This window comes from Phascolarctos cinereus, unplaced genomic scaffold, assembly GCF_003287225.1.
Source record: "Phascolarctos cinereus isolate Bilbo 61053 unplaced genomic scaffold, phaCin_HiC Scaffold_726;HRSCAF=1367, whole genome shotgun sequence".
NCBI classification, from domain to species: domain Eukaryota; kingdom Metazoa; phylum Chordata; class Mammalia; order Diprotodontia; family Phascolarctidae; genus Phascolarctos; species Phascolarctos cinereus.
Genome location: NW_027556098.1, coordinates 331,199,951 through 331,216,706, shown reverse-complemented (window position 1 = coordinate 331,216,706; position 16,756 = coordinate 331,199,951).

The following is a 16,756-nucleotide window of genomic DNA, read 5'->3' as shown; positions in this document are numbered from 1 at the left end:
AATGTTGCTTCTGCATGGGTGGCTTGAGGAGCTAGGGCTCCGTCCTTCCACACTTCCCTTGCAGGTGCCACCTGCTTTTGCTAATCTTCTCATAAATCTGTGCCACCCCCTTCCTATTTTTCCCCCCCGAGAGAACTTAGCCTTTCCCGTTCCATCGTGCTCCAAACTTGTAACAACCTAAACACATTTTCTCTCAGCCTCCTCCTCCCCAACGTAAAGTCGGCTTTGCACCGCCTCTCTGTGATTTCCAATACAGCAGAGGGAAGCATGAAAAGATCACTGGATTCTGCTTGCCATCGTCCTCTTCTCACTAAATTCCTGCCCATCCCTTAAAGCGCAACTCAAATGTCACCCCCTCCAGGAAGCCTTCCCAGACTGCCCGGTTGGTAAGGAACTTTCCCCTTCCCACCTCACATACCGTTTCACTTGATCTTTACACGAACTTCCCAAGTATAATGTTGTATTACGGTTATGTGTGTACCGTCATGTCTTCCTCCTACTGGACTCCATTAGTTTGTAAGCTCCTTGCAGGAAGGGAATGTTTTAATTTTTGGGCTTATATTAGTACTGTGCTTGGCACATAATAAATGCTGATTAATAAGTGGATTTAATCAATCTTGTAGACTGTAAGGCTCCATTCAAAGGTTGGGATTTAGTCTTAAAATTTGTATTTTATGTGGAGCCTGGTACTTTGCTCTGAACAATCCTAACTAACCCATCCTAGTTCCTAGACTTTGATGAGTAGCAAGGTACCTGGCCAGGCATTCCCTTTGGGGTAAGTACTTAATGAACATCTGTTGAATTGGTTGAATTGCCAAGGAATCACAAGACCTGGGTTTAAATCCGTTTTCTACCACTCCGTTTGACTTTGTCTTGTCTGTTGTGTGAACCTTAATTTCTTTATCTGTAAAATGAGGGGTCTGGGACCAGCTGACCTCCAAAGTTCCTCCGGCCTCTAGAAGGATCCTGTGATGCCACCTCACCTTCCAGACTGGAGATTTTGCTAATGTCTTAGTTTGATTACAGTTTCCTCATTTGAGTACTTTACGCTGATCTTAAATGTCCCCCCCCCCCCAGCTCAGAAGATATAAACCTGGTATAGTAGGGTAAAGAGCAAGATTCTCCTGCAGTATTTTGACTGACTCCCTAGAGGCCTAGGGCACACCTAGTGGGCTCTTGTTAAGTCTTTTCTGCAGTAGTAGCACATGGCTCCTAGTCAAACTTGCCAAGTTTTTGAAGTTTATAATCAATGCAGTCTCCCCTGTGTGCTCCCTCCCCACTTATAGCACTCATGCCATGTTCTACCCCCTCTACTTTTCTTTAGTCACTTCAGAGTAGGCATTCCTGGACTAGTTATGCTTTCTACTTTTTCACTCCCCTTCCCACACTGTCAGAGCTAGTGAACTCAGGCTAAAATGAAAACCTAGGGCAGCCATGAAGGAGAAAAGATACCGCAAAATATGTGGCCTGAGAGAAGTGTGTGGAAGGGATAAGTGGAAGGGATATAAGTTGCTTGCACATGTGTCAACTTCATTCTCTATGTTTTGGAGTCATTGCAAAAGAGTCAGAAGCTTGGAGATCATCAAGACAGGTTGGATGATTTATTCCATGAAAGGGATCTCCCTCTAATGTTCTTATCAAAGCCTGCTTTGGGGAAAGAATCTGATATACTTATTCATACTAACGTATTAGTGACTGATAAGGTATTCTTACTGGTGCCAGCATGGTAAAAACACAAGATAAGGGTCTAGTTCTAGTTCTGGCACTAAGTATGACTTCGGGCAAATCATTCAACCTTTCTGGAATTCAGTTTACTTATTTATAAAAGAAGGAGGTTAGACCATATTATGTTTAAGGTCCCAATCTGGTATCATAGTTGCTACTCTATGTTCTGTCAATCCATATTCTAAAGTTCCTTTTGTCTCAAACATTTTCTGTGATTATCTGTTGTTTCCTCCAGTGGTATTTAGATTCAAATATGGGACATGTTCCATTCGGTCAATAAACATTTCAATAAGTATTTATTAAGCTTCTACTATGTGCCAGGCCCTGTGCTAAGCACTGTTGGATTCACTTTAACAAATATCTATACAAAGCACTTTGCTAAATCCTGGGAATACAAAGACAAAAATGAAACAGTCCTGGCCCTCACCAAACTTACGTTCTAAAGGAATCCATCACTAATGACATAATTCAGTATGCAACTGAAGAGATACTCATTGATCTTTTGGAGGGGAGGATGAATTGGGGAGAAATTCAGCTGACTTCTTTACCTCTCAAATCTAGGCACTGCTTTTAAACAACAATTTTAGCCTTCATTGCAGAATGGAGACTGTAATTTAAAGAGTTGCTGAGGGCTCTGGTGGGCTAAGGGACTTGCGTGGAGCCAGTATGTGATGGAGGCAGGATGTGAACATGTTTCCCTTTCTGATTCCAAGGTCAGTCTTCTATCCACTATCACATAACTACTTTTTGGTCAATTAAGCAAACATTAAGTGCCCACTGTGTTCAGAGCACTGTACTAATGAGAGAAATTATTTTACTGTGATATTAATAACCAATTATTAATTTGGGATCCAGGCTTTTCTCCTTTACTTCCTCATTTAAGGCCTAGCCCTTGTAAGAAATCAGTCTCTGAAGGACATGACTGATTGATGAGACTATCCTATCCTTCAAGAATGTGCTCTTCAATTTTGGGTGGGACCCCACCCAATTAGGAGGCACTTCTGTTTAGAGTGTAAACAGAATCCAGAGTGGGCAAGTTTTTACTGTGAGAAAGGAGCCCCTTTCATTGTACCCCTCCATTAAAGTTCAAGGTGACTCAGCTCATAAAGAAGAAAACCAACCAGAGTGATCTGGATGAAGATGGATTCCTTTGTCCAGATTGCTGTAAGCAACTGAGTCTCATGTTCTTAGCAGGAGGAGCTGAAGGCTTCTAGCCCACTTCCTGGTTAAATGTCCACCAGTCAGGGTTGATTTTCACTTGTCAGGGACGTTCTTTTTTACAAAAGACTCTCCATGGTTTTGTCTTTGGTTACTGAGAGAAACCAGTCCATCAATTTATTGATTGCTGGCTAGCCTAATTAATAAATTGATTATTAATTACCCAGAAACTCTGTCTTTTGGGTTTTTCATTTGTCACACTAGGAACTTGGGAGAAATACAAAGAATAAATAATAAGACACGAATATTGATAATTATCATATACTATATCAGAGACAAAACAGAAAGGTGAGGTGCAAAGCAAAATTCTATGTGTGATCTGAAAGGGGCTATCAGTATCAATGGGAGGAGGATGGGATGGAAGGATTGGTTATTTACAAAAGGGGGAAATGAGGCAAAGATGGGTAAATGAATTGCAAAGTCACAGAGATTTCAGGTGATAAAGAGCATAACGATTAATCAATCAGTAATAATAAAGTATATAGTAATATAATATAGTAATAACCACAATAACTGACATATAGTACTTAAGTATTGCAGAGTGCTTCATATAAATAGCTTCATTTGATCCTCACAAAATACTGCAGGTATTATTATCCTTCCTTATATTGCCTGCTGTTTTACTTATTTGTGTAAATGTTGTATTTCCCCAACACCACCCCATACCCTACAGACTGGAAGCTCCTTGTGGGCAGATACTGTTGAACTTTTTGTCTTTGTACAGTGCCTTGCACGCAATAGGCACTTGGGATCATAGAACTAGAGATGGAAAAGAACTTCAGAGGCCACCTACAAGTGGGGAAACTGAGGCCCAGACAGGTTAAGTGACTTGCCCAATATGACACAGGTAGTTAAGTGTCAGAATTTGATATCACATCCTCTTTCTATAGAGCCAATGTTCTTTCCATCATACCATAAATGTTTGATGAATTGTTAGCCCCATTTTATATATCAGGAAATTTGGGCTTAGAGGTATAAAATTTCTTTTTTTATAGTCACTTTGTGACTATGTGCCAGAGAGAGGATTCAGATCCAAACTGCTATTGACTCCAAGTCTAGAGCTCATTCTCACCATATCACAACTATTAAAGCTGCTCATGGACCACATGCTTAGCTCTCAAGTTGATGAGCAGGGTCTCCAACCATCAGCTATTGGTGTGTTCTGAAGTCTTGGCCAAGCCACATCATTTCTCAGTTTTTTTTTTTTGGAGTTTCCCCATCTGTTACATAGGATGACAGAGTCATGGGTTTAGATCTGGAAAGAACAATAGGGATCATAATCCAACCCTTTCATTTTGTAGATGAGGAATTGTTTTTTAGTGTTTTCAGTCATGTCCAACTGTTCATGACTCCATTTGGGGTTTTCTTGGCACAGGTACTGGAGTGGTTTGTCATTTCCTTCTCTGACTCATTTTACAGATGAGGAAACTGAGGCAAACAGGCTTAAGTGGCTTGCCAAGGGTCACAGTGATACATAATGTCTAAGGCCACATTTGAACTCAGGAAGAAGTCTTCCTGGTTCCAAGCTCAGTATTCTATCCACTGTGCCTCCTAGCTGCCCCATAGATGAGAGATTGAGGCCCTAAAGGAGTTAAGCAACTTGCCCAAGCTTACACAGCTAGTAAATGTTGGAGCTAGGAATAGAATCCAGGTTTTTTGACTCCAAATTGCATTGTTTCCCCTGAATGACATGGGAACAACTCTACCAGATTCCCCCAGATGATTCTTAAACAAACAAACAAATATTTATAGAATATTAGAGCTGGAAGGAATCTTAGAGTCTAACCCCCTCATTTTGGAGATAAGAAAACAAGGTTCCATGAAGCCAGTGTGAGAACTTAAAGAAGAATGTATCTGTACAGTACTAATCTTTTAGTCAAACGTGCATTTGGCATTCAAATAATTCAGCCAGCCTGTTGGAGTTGGCTCTTTTGCAGTAGAGTTTGAATGCTTGGCAGTTCAACTCCAGAAAGAACCTTAGTGTCCACTAACTTATCTTGCCAAGTGATCTTCAGAATCTTCCTAAGGCAATTCAAATGAAAGTGACTTGTTATCTTGACACAGCGCTGGTAGACTGTCCACATTTCACAGGGGTACAACAATGAGGTCAGCACAGTGGCTCTGTGGACCTTCAGTTTGGTAGGCAGCCTAACACCTCTTCTCTCTCACACTTTCCTTTGGAACCTCCCAAATGCTGAGCTAGTTCTAGTAATGCATGTGTCAACCTCATCATCTGTATGGACATCCTTGGAAAGTATATTGCCAAGGTAAGGGAACTTATTCACAATATGCCACGTTTCTCTGTTTGTTGTCACCAATAGTTCCACATATGGATGCTGTGGTGTTGGCTGGTGGAGAACCTCTGTTTTCTTGGTGTTAATTGTCAGGCCAAAATTTAGCACAAGTGGCAGAGAACTGATCCATACTCTGTTGCATCTCAGCCGCAGAGGCTGCATTGAGCGCACAATCATCTGCAAACAAAAAGCGCATCAACTTTATTGTTGCCTTTTTAACTTAAATAGTTTACTGTCAGTGTGGTAACTGACCTTGATGCCATTTTCGTCTTTGTTGAAGGCATATGGCAACATTGCTGAAAACATCATGCTAAAAGCCTGGGAGCAAGCACACAGCCTTGCCTCAGTCCATTGGCAACTGGGAAAAGTGCATCTTGCATTAACCCAAACCCAAGCAAGCTGGTCTCCGCTGTTTTCCAAACCAGGTTTCAGATATCATGGAGTCACAGGATCATACATTTAGATCTGAAGGGAATCTTAGAGGTCACCTAGTCCAACTCTTTCATTTTACAGACGAGGAAATTGAGACCCATAGAGGTTAAATAACATGTTGATGCTCGGGTCTGACCAAAGTCATTCCTTTTCTCATAAAACTCCAGTAGGTCCTTATGTGACTCTAGGATAAAATACAAACTCCTTTGATTTCTATCTACATTTTCAGGCTTATTATACCTTATCCCCATTTTTGTATCCTGAGCACCTAGTACTGTACCTGGTATGTAAGAGAGGCTTAACAAAGGGATGCTTTGATTCATTGTTTGATACGTGATAGAGCCAGGATTCGAGCTGGGGTCTTCTGACCCCAAATCCACTTTTCAGAACTTTCTCGGTCACTCTTCATTTTCCATCAAGAGTTCTGCTTGGTTCCTACGTTGATTCCCCAAACATCATGGCTTATTGACTAAAATCTGATCATCATTCATATTGACTCAGGTTTGATACTCAGCACCTCCTCAGTATTGTCAGCTGCTGATGTCAATCTTCTGATCAGAGGGTGGAGCAACAAATTCCTCTCAAAGCCTTCCTTTATACAGGGCTCTGAACATCCCAGGTAACTTCATTTTCCACCAGGGGCTCTGATTGGTTTCCACTGCATTAACATCATGCCTCAGGGAATCCCATGGTGCACCTCCCCCTCCTTTTCAGCTTCCTTTTCAATGTGTTTCCCCATTGGATTGTAAGCTTTTTGAAGACATTTACTTTTCTTATTTGTATCCCTAGGGTTAAGCACAGTGCCAGCCACATAGTGGTGCAGCTAGGTGGCGCAGTGGATAGAGTGCTGGGCCTGGAGTCAGGAAGACTCATTTTTGTTAGTTTGAACCTGGCTTCAGATACTTACTAGCTGTATGAGCCTGGGTAAGTCACTTAACCCTGTTTGCCTCAGTTTCCTCATTTCTAAAAATGAACTAGAAAAGGAAATCACAAACCGCTCCAGTATCTTTGCCAAGAAAACCCCAAATGGGATCACAAAGAGTTGGACATGACTGAAACAACTGAATGACAACAAAAGGCATGTAGTAGGCACTTAATAAGTGCTTTTTGATTTATTTGTGGGTAGTAAAAATCATTTGTTAGGTTGGTATTAAAAAAGCATCTCGGATTGGGAGTCAGGAAATTTGGGTTCCTGCTTTACTCTGCCATTAGCTACTTGTGTGATCATAGAAAAGACATTTCACCTCTCTAAGCCTCAGTTTCCCCATCTGTAAACCAAAAAAGTTGGACTAAATGATCTCTTAAGTCCCTGCCAGTCCTAGCATTCTGTAAAAGCTTACCTTTATTAAACAAATTGCTGTAACAAAAGAAAATAAAGGCTGTCCTCAAAATAACCTCTGCTCCTTCCTACCTACATGTACATACTGGAGCAGGCATAAGAACACCCCTGATTTGGTTCTAATCCCGTCTGGTTCTTAATAAAGGGATTGTGGTATTCATACAAAATGTTATACACTCTGTATTGTTCCGTTTTAAAAAATCATCATCCACTGTATTCATTTTAAAGAGCTTGGAAATCTAAACATGGTAAGCTAATCTCTGATTAGGTTGGAATGTTAATATATGCCTGTGACTACCTATCAATATTTTCACATGGGTACACTTTGTATTCAGAGAAAATGCAAGATCTTCATTTAGGGAAAGGGGTTCAATAATCCTCCTTAAAGGAATATATACAGTAATATGAAGTTATCAAGAAGAAAAACAGGCTTTGCCCTTTAGCAATTTCCTGTGCACCACGGGCACCGTTTTCAAGTGAAAAATTAGAAGCATTGTGAAATAAATGTGTGTTTCTCATTTTCTCTGGTCAAGATTGAAAATTCCCCAGAGGCCAGCACTGGGCTACTCTGCTACACTGCAACTTGGTTATTGAATCTTATGATCAAAAACAACCAAAAGGAGAAAAAAATGAATTCATTATTCCTTCTTTAAATTAGGGGGAACCTAAGATGCTGCTTGCCTACAAAGTGAAGTTTTTAATAAGCCAGGCCCTGATAGCTTTATATGAGCCTGTTGTGTAGAATTTTTGTTTTCAAAAAATCCTACAAACTCCTGTCTTTTATTGTTTTTTTTTTTAGAAAAAAGTTCTTTTAAGGAAAAAAAACCCTAGACCTTTCATTTTTAGTTTGTATTTATCCATGATGTTTGTTCTTTCTCACTTTCTTCTTCTTTCCCCTCTTCTTCTTTTTTTTTTTTTACAGATATCTTCATGATGTGCATACGTACAACTGAGAATCAATTAATAAGCTACCTGAAGGCAGGGATCAGGCCTTATTTTATCACTATCTTCCAAGCTACTAGCACAGAGCACTGAACTTATTCTAATATCTAGTGTGTATTACAGTAAAAAGAAGATTGGACCTTCATTCAAATCTGAGAACTTATACTGCCTGTGTGATCTTGAGGAAGTCACTTAACCTATTTGGACCTCAGTTTCCTCATATTTAAAATGAGAGACTTGTCCTAGGGGGCCTCAAAGGTCCCTTCTAGCTCTAGACTCTAACTATGGTTCTATGATCAATATTCCAATAGTTCTGTGTCCTCATTATTCTCTACAACACTATTGACCTCAGGCAATCCATCCACAAACACTGTATGCTTGATAAGTACTTACTGAATTAATAAACACTTAATATTTAACATCAATTAAATATTTAAATAAACTCAGGACTATTTTAATTTATATTTTATTAAGAAGTTATTACACAATTTATAATAAATATTGAGTATATATTTAATATAGTTTGCTAACTGTTAAAAATTAATCAACAAACAAACTTTTTTTTTAAAGTATCACTACACGGCAGAAACTGTGCTGGGCAATAGGGAATACAAATAGGCATACAAAAATCAGCACAGTCCCTGCCCTCAAGGAGCTTATATTCTTCTGTGACTTACAATGGTCCCTACTCTCATCAGATCTGTTCACTGGTGGCTTAATATTTTCCAAACAAAGTAAACTTTGGTCTTCATTTTTCAGGCTATTTACTATTTTCCTCTTATATCTCAAGGTTATAGAATCAATCCCAGGTAGTCCCCATTATCTTCCCTGATCTTTATCACACAAAGGCATAAATTATCCTCTTTCTATTTGCATCCCTAAAAGACTTATCAGGAGCCAAACTGTGGATACGTTTTATTGAGATTCTTTTTTATTATTTCATCTGAGTCATTATTTACCAAGCTGAATAGTTTCATTACATTCTGACCTGTTCTGCCAGACAGTGGGATTCTGAATTGCTATCTCTCTATGACACCCCTCCATCACCCCCTCACACAATTAAATGGGTCTGTAGGATCTTACAGAAATTATTATTGCTTGATACCATAACAAAACTATGAAGAGCTAACTCTTACTTGAGACCAGGCCGGGACAAAATTGTGAAGACAGAAGAAAAGTATACACTTTGTACATTATGGTAAAGTGATGTGGTGGAAATAGTGAGTGCTAGGCTCAAATTCTATCTCTGAAGTGTGGTGGTGACCTTGGGAAAATAATTTTCCTTTTCTGAGCCTCTATTCTTTCATCCATAGAAAAGGAGAAAGGAAGAAGGAAGGAAGGGAGGGAGGAAGCAAGGAAAAGAAGGAAGAAAGAAAGAAGAAGCAAACATTTATTAAGTGTACCAGGCATTATACTAAGCACTTTACAAATATTATCTCATTTAATCCTTGCAATAACTCTGGGAAGTAGGTGCTATTTTATCCCCATTTTACTGATGGGGAGACTAAGAGAGACAGAAGCTAAATGACTTGCCCAGAGTTACACAGTTAATAAGTTAATAAGTCTGAGGCTGAATTTGAACTCAGGTCTTCCTGATTCCAGGCGTAGTGTTCTACCCTCTGGGCCTAGCTGCAGAGGCTATTGGACTATATCAGTGGTATCACACTCAAATAGAAATGAATCCTGGTGGACTGTATCTTCACTTATATTATCTATGTTTTATTGTATTTTTACTTATTTATTAAATATTTTCCCATTCAATTTTAATCTGGTTTGGGACCATTTGGGAATGTTCCAAGGCTGCTGCACGTTTGACATTTCTGGACCAGGTCATGTTTTTGGTATTTTCCACTTTTAAATCCTATGCTCTAAAGTTTGGTGTCAGTGCCCTGTGTACTGGGATGGTCCAGATGGGAATGAAGAACTGCTCCTAGCTGACTCCAACTTCTATCCTTTCACTTTGTCTTTAGTTCTGTTGACTCTGCCAAGATCTGGAAGGCAGTTGTCCCATTTACTGCCAATGCTTCCACCTGAGTCCTTTCCTTCAGTACATACTGACCTCTTCTCTCCAGATAGGTGTGGACGTATCTCATTTCCTCTTACTTCAGTCAGGGCAGGTTGCATTTTTATTTCCCCAAATGAGCTTTACTAAAGAATTAGGGCTATGGACTGGACCTATGATTTCCTTGGTGTAGAGAAATGCAAGATAAAGAAATGCCTTCTACCAATACCTTTGCTGCAACTTAAACTCTCAAAGAGTAGTCTGCAGGCACTGGTTGTTCTTTGTGCTTTCTTTTATTTTTTTAAACTTTTTTATTAATTTATTTTGATTTATCAACAATTCCTTCCATAAGCTTTTGAGTTTTAAATTCTTCTCTTCCTTTCTCCCTGCCTCCCTCCCCAAGATGGTGTGCAATCTGATATAGGCTATACAGATATGTTCCTATTAAACATATTTTCACATTAGTGATGTTGTAAGGAAGAATTAGAACCAATAGGAGGAATCACAAGAAAGAAAAAACAACACAAAACAGAAGAAAAAAAATAGCAAATAGTATGCTTCAATCTTCATTCTAACTCCATAGTTCTTTCTTTGGATGTGGGTGATATTTTCCATTATGAGACCTTTGGAGATGTCTTAGATTTCTGCATTGCTGAGAAGGGGTAAGTCTGTCAGCGTTAGTCATCACACAACATGGCTGTCAGCTGTGTACAATATTCTCCTGGTTCTGCTCACTTCACTCAGCATCAGTCCATACAAGTCTTTCCAGGTTTTCTGAAGTTTGCCTCCTCATCATTTTTTTTTATAGCCTTTGTGTTTTCTTTTAAATAATATTTTATTTTTTTCCCAATTGTATGTCAAGACAATTTTTAGCATTCATTTTTACAAGATTTTGAGTTCCAGATTTTTCTGCCTTCCTCCCTTTCCTCCCTTCTTCCTAAAATGGTGGTAATTTGATAGGTTATAGATGTGTAATTATGTAATATGTATTTCTATATTAGTCACAGTTGTGAAAGAAGAAACAGAGAGGAAAAAGACATGGAAAAAAATAAAGTGAAAACAAATATGCTTTGATTTGCATCTAGAGTCCATCAGTTCTTTATCTGGATGTGGACAGCATTTTCCATCATGGGTCCTTTGTACTTGTCTTGGATCATTGTGTTGCTGAGAAGAGTTAAGTCATTCATGGTTGATCATCACACAATGTTGCTGATACTGTATACAGTGTTTTCCTGGTTCTGCTCATTTCACCTTGCATCACTTTGTACAGGTCTTTCCAGGTTTTTCTGAAATCTGCCTGCTCATCACCATATAACGGTATTCCATTGCATCCATATACCACAACTTCTTTTGCCATTCCCCGATGGACATCTCCTCAGTTTCTAGTATTTTGCTGCTACAAAAAGGACTATGATAAATATTTTTGCACATACAGGTCCTTTTCCCTTTTTTTATGATCTCTTTGGGATACAGACCTAGCAGTGGTATTGCTGGATCAAAGCGTATGCACAGTTTGGTTGCCCTTTGGATATAGTTCCAAATTATTCTCCAGAATTGTTAGATCAGTTCACACTACCACCAACAGTGCATTAGTGTCCCAGTTTTCCTACATCCTCTCTAGCATTTATCATTTCCCCCCCCCTTTTTTTTTATCATATTGACCAATCTTATAGGGGTGAGGTAGTACCTCAGAGTTGTTTTAATTTGCATTGAAGGGAATTCAAGGGAGAAAAAAATTAAGGTTTGAAAAAAAAAGAGGCTTTGGGATGAGCCTCCCAGGATAAGGTAGCAGCAAAGGAGAGAGTGAGTAGGGAAGGGAGCTAGGAGGTCCGTAAGCCCATGCCAGTCAAGTCAATTTGTAACCAGTTTTTAGTTTGGTTAAAGAAGAGTCACCTTATTTGTCCCTAGAACAGCCCACCTTTTAATATACTTGTCTGTGTACATACTGTATACCCTAGCTCAGTAGATTGCAAACTTCTAGAATGTAGGTAAGATGTATAGTGCTTTATTTTTGTATTTCCAGTATCTAAAATAATGTATTATATATGCACAGATTACCATTCTAGCTAAAGTAGGTTCTTAACCATTCCTTAAACTCACTACTCCATCTGTTACCCCTTTGTACAACCAAAGATCATGGGTCTCAAACTTTATTTATGTCATGGACCCTTTTGATCCCTTCTCAGACCAATTTAAGTAATTGAAGGAAATGTTAAATTTCAGTTAGTGAAAATAAAGATGTATTTTTTTCCCATCCAAGTTCATGGACCTCACTTTAACAACCCTTCCCATAAGCCACTCTCCATGCCTATAATTTCTTCCTTTGCATCCCTGTCTATTTAAATGTTTGTCTTTCTTCAAGGTTCAACTCAGGTGCTACCCCTTCTATGAAGTTTCCTCTGTCTCCAGTTGTTAGTGGTTTTTCTGTCCTCAATTTTTCTCTTACTATACTTATTTGTGTAGATATTATATCCTGCTCCCCCCACCCCAGCAGAAGGTAAGCTCCATGAGGGCAGGGGTTGTTTCATTTTTGTCTCTGTATCTGCAGTGCTCAGCAAAATGTCTGGTCCATAGTAGGTGATTAATAAATTGTTGTTGTCTGTTGAATTCAATTGCACTGTATTCTGAAAACAGAGTAGCCTTTTCTTGGATTCTCCCGGTGTTAGCGTTGTGTGGACAAGCCCTGTCAGATGTAGTGCCTGCTCCTGAACCAGATTATAATGTAATTGGGAAATGTTTAGCAAAATAAATAAAAATATTTGAGTTTGACACCACTAATTTAGGCAACAGATCTGTGTTTCTCTTTGCCTCAGTGATGGCCAGAGTTATAGGAGTAGAGACATTCTGCAGAGGGTGCTATGAACTTGTCTCCAGGTATGACTGGGATATGTATCCTATTAAAAGTTCAATAATGAAAGCTAGTCCAGGTATAAAGCAGAGCCTGTGCCTATCAAAACCATTTGCTTCCTGTTCTTTCAAAGCAATTACCTGCTCCATTTCAAACACAGTGTCACATGGCTCATGTTGAATGAGGCAAATAGCTTAGGAAAACCACAAGAATAGTCCTGTGTTTGCCTTACCTTCAAAGCACTTCAGAAAAGCTGACCCAGTGGCCCTCCTGATCCTCTTTTTAAGGGCTAGCAACTTTTATGTGAAGTTGACAAATCTGAGGCGTCATTGCATAGATGAAACCCATGCTGGGATGGGCAAACTGAGGCAGGGCTTATGAACCCACTGGGAGAAAAGCTGATGTCAGAACTTGATGTAATACTAAGGAGCCCTTGGTTTTAGATCCAAAGGCCTTTCCATTGGATCATACTTTCTCTCTTAAGGGAAAGATAGTCTAGCTATGGCTTAGCATGCCAGAACTTAGAAGGGACCTTAGAACTAGGTTCAAATCATAGAATCATAGAGCTGGAAGAGACCTTAGAAAGATGATTTAGTTCAACCGCCTTCATTTTATAGATGAGGAAATCGAGGGCCTGAGTGATTGAGTGACTTATGCAGAGTCACACAATCTGGTTAATGTTAGAAACACGACTGGAAAGTCTGATTGCCAGGCTAGAAATCTCTTCACCTTGCCTGAAACTATGACTAGGAATCTAGAAACTTTGTGAGTGGGAAAGAAGGTCACGTTTAGAGGGAAGAACAGGTCCTGACACCAACAGTAACAGGTAGGGATCTGCTGTAAGTAGAAGTGACTTTTGGGATATTCCTTAAGCTAAAACTTTAAGATTACTTTGGTATTTCAGAAGCATTGCTGCCAGTTCTGCCTTAAATAAAACAAAAGGGAAAAGGAATCATTCTTTCTTGAAGGATATTCATTATTGCCAGGAGGTGGTCTTGGGGTCAAAGGCTATGCTGAAGGAACATGTACTTAGATATTACTAACAAGCTGGAAAGGCTTCAAGTAATGGTCCAATGTTGGACTTTGTGTCTGTGGCCAGAGGACGAGCTGAGCTAAGTTCAGAGAGGTCATCCCAAAGTTTGGGATTAATGTGACGGGCCACAGAAACCCATGAAGAACATCAGTTAAGGCAGGGAGGGCTGCCAGCTAAGAGAATGCCTTCATTTTCAGAAATCATGTCTTTTCAACTACTGTAGCATTAAAAACCTGGTCCACTAAAGTCTTACTCTGCTATGGTGTAGACTCCTTGAAACCCAAGTCAGTGGAGTGTATACTCCAGCAGGTCTGATCAAAATAGAATGGGTTCAACATGGCAGACTATAGGTCTGTCATCCCAGAACTAGCCTAGATAGTACATATAACCTCATGATGAGTTTGGTCACTGGCTGACACATTTTTTCTGACACAATAGCTTTCAAAGACCATTTTAGGGTAGACATTTCACTCATAGCAGGAGTAACCCTATTAATGAAACACAGGTCCTTGGAATTTTTTTTAACAAGTTGTATTGTTGCCTTTTGTTTTTATACTATGGTTATTTCCTGATTACTGCCTCTTCTCACCCACCACCCAGCACTGACCCTTCTGCTATAAAAAGAAAAATAGTTAAGCAAAACTAGTTGACAAAATGATTGTGTCTGACAGCTTATGTATTATTTTGCTTCCATATCTTCTGGCTCTTTACCAAAAGGAGGGTGGTATATTCTACCATTTTTTCTCTAGGGCCAGGGATAGTCATCACAATTAATCAGAATTCAGTTGCCTTTTAACATTGTTTTCATTTACATTTTTATAGTCATTGTGTATATTGTGCTCCTTGTTCTGCTTACTTCACTCTGCATCAGTTTATATGAATCTTCCCATGTATGTCTGAATTTGTTTTCATCATTTCTTACAATGCAATAGTGGTAGAATGAGCCTGGGTTTTGGAGTCAGAGGACCTGGGTATGACTCCCGGATCTGCTACTTCTTATTCATGTGAGCCAGAGTAAGTAAGTTACATAGCCCTTCTGGATCTCAGCCTCTCCGTCCCTAAAATGAGGAAGTCAAACACCATGACCATTAAAGTTTTATACAGCATTCATGTATGGCAAGTTGTTCATCCATCCCTCAATTAATGGGCACCCACTTTCTTACCTGTTTTTTTTTTTGATACCACAAAAAGTTCTGCTATGAATATTTTCTTTTCTCTTTGACTTCTTCAGGGGTAAATGCCTAGCAGTGGAATCACTGGGTAAGGGTAGTTTCTTTTCTTTTTTTCTTTTGGGTGAAGCAGTTGGGGTTAAGTGACTTGCCCAGGGTCACACAGGTGGTAAGTGTCAAGTGTCTGAGGCCATATTTGAACTCAGATCCTCCTGACTCCAAGGATGGTGCTCTTTCCACTCTACCACCTAGCTGTCTCAGGGTAATTTCTTTAGGTATTGAAATAAGCAAGGACTTTCTCTTCATATTTTCCTTAAATGAAAGCGATGGCATAGAATGATAGTTGGAAGTCAAGTCAACAGGAGTTTATTTAGCACCTACTGTGTACCAGGCAACTGCACTAAGTGCTAGGGATACGAAGAAAGTAAAAAATAAAAAAACCAAAATAAAACAAAAAACCCCACCAGTCCTTGCTGTCAAGGAGCTTACAATCCAATGGGGGAGATAATATGCAAACAGCTATGTGTAACTGAACTATATACAGGGTAGAGTGGGGATTATCATAGAGGGAAAGCACTAGCATTAAGGGAGATGGGGAAAGCCTTTTTGTAGAAGGTGTGATTTTAGCTGGGACTTGAAGGAAGTCAGGAAGGCCAGTAGACAGAGTTGAGAAGGGAGAGAATTTCAAGCATGGGGATAGTCCGTGAAAACGCCCAGAGTAAGGACAGGGAGCGTTTTGTGTGAGGAGCAGCAGGGAAGCTTTTGTCACTGGCTCAGAGTCCATGGAGGGGAGAAAGTTTTAAGAAGTCTGTAAAGGTAGGAAGGGCCCAGGCTGTGAAGGGCTTTAAAAGCCAGAGAGAATCTTATATTTGATCCTGCAGTGATGGGGAAGCACCAGAGCTTATTGAAGAGTGGGGTGCCTCGGTCAGACCTGTACTTTAGGAAGATCTCCTTGACAGCTGAGTGGAAGATGGACTGCAGCAGGAGAGACTTGAGACAGGGAAACAAACCAAAAGGCAGGAGGTGATGAGGGTCATCACCAGGGTGGTGGCAGGGGTGGGGGGAATGTCCACACCAGGAAGAAATAATAGATCTTTCACATATTTCTTTCCTTACATGAGAACTATAAGATCAGCTTTCTTAAAAAAGTCATACATTCATCAGCTATGATTTCCTATTTGAGTACTGAGTACTTTTGCACATCATCCTCCCTATATTATCTTCCATTTCCCTGGGAGATCCAGAGAAAGGTCAAAATTTTTAATATATTGGTCTGAAGTCACTGAAGCCTCAAAGGCTAAAGCGTTCTCTCTCTCTCTCTCTCTCTCTCTCTCTCTCTCTCTCTCTCTCTCTCTCTCTCTCTCTCTCTCCCCCCCCCCACTGTGATCCACAGTGGGCCTGATCACATCCAAGGATGCTTTCTTGGCACACACAGGAATTTTGCTTTTTTTGATAATTATTTGATGAGACTCCCTGGTCTGTGTAAATTGGTTCTCTGACATAAAAGGGGAAACTCTCCAGATATTTGGTAGTCCCACTCCCACAAAATGAGTGGCACATATAACAGATTTGTTTATGGATTCTTCAACCAATGAAAAGTTGCCCTTCACAGTAGTGTGGCACCATTTCAAGATGACAAGAAGAAAAAAAGTGGTGAAATGAAGCAGGCACTGGGCACAGATCCAGGGAGGCCCAACCCAGGCACAAACCACTACAACTTCACAGTTGTGTAAACAGCATATTGATAAAGTGAG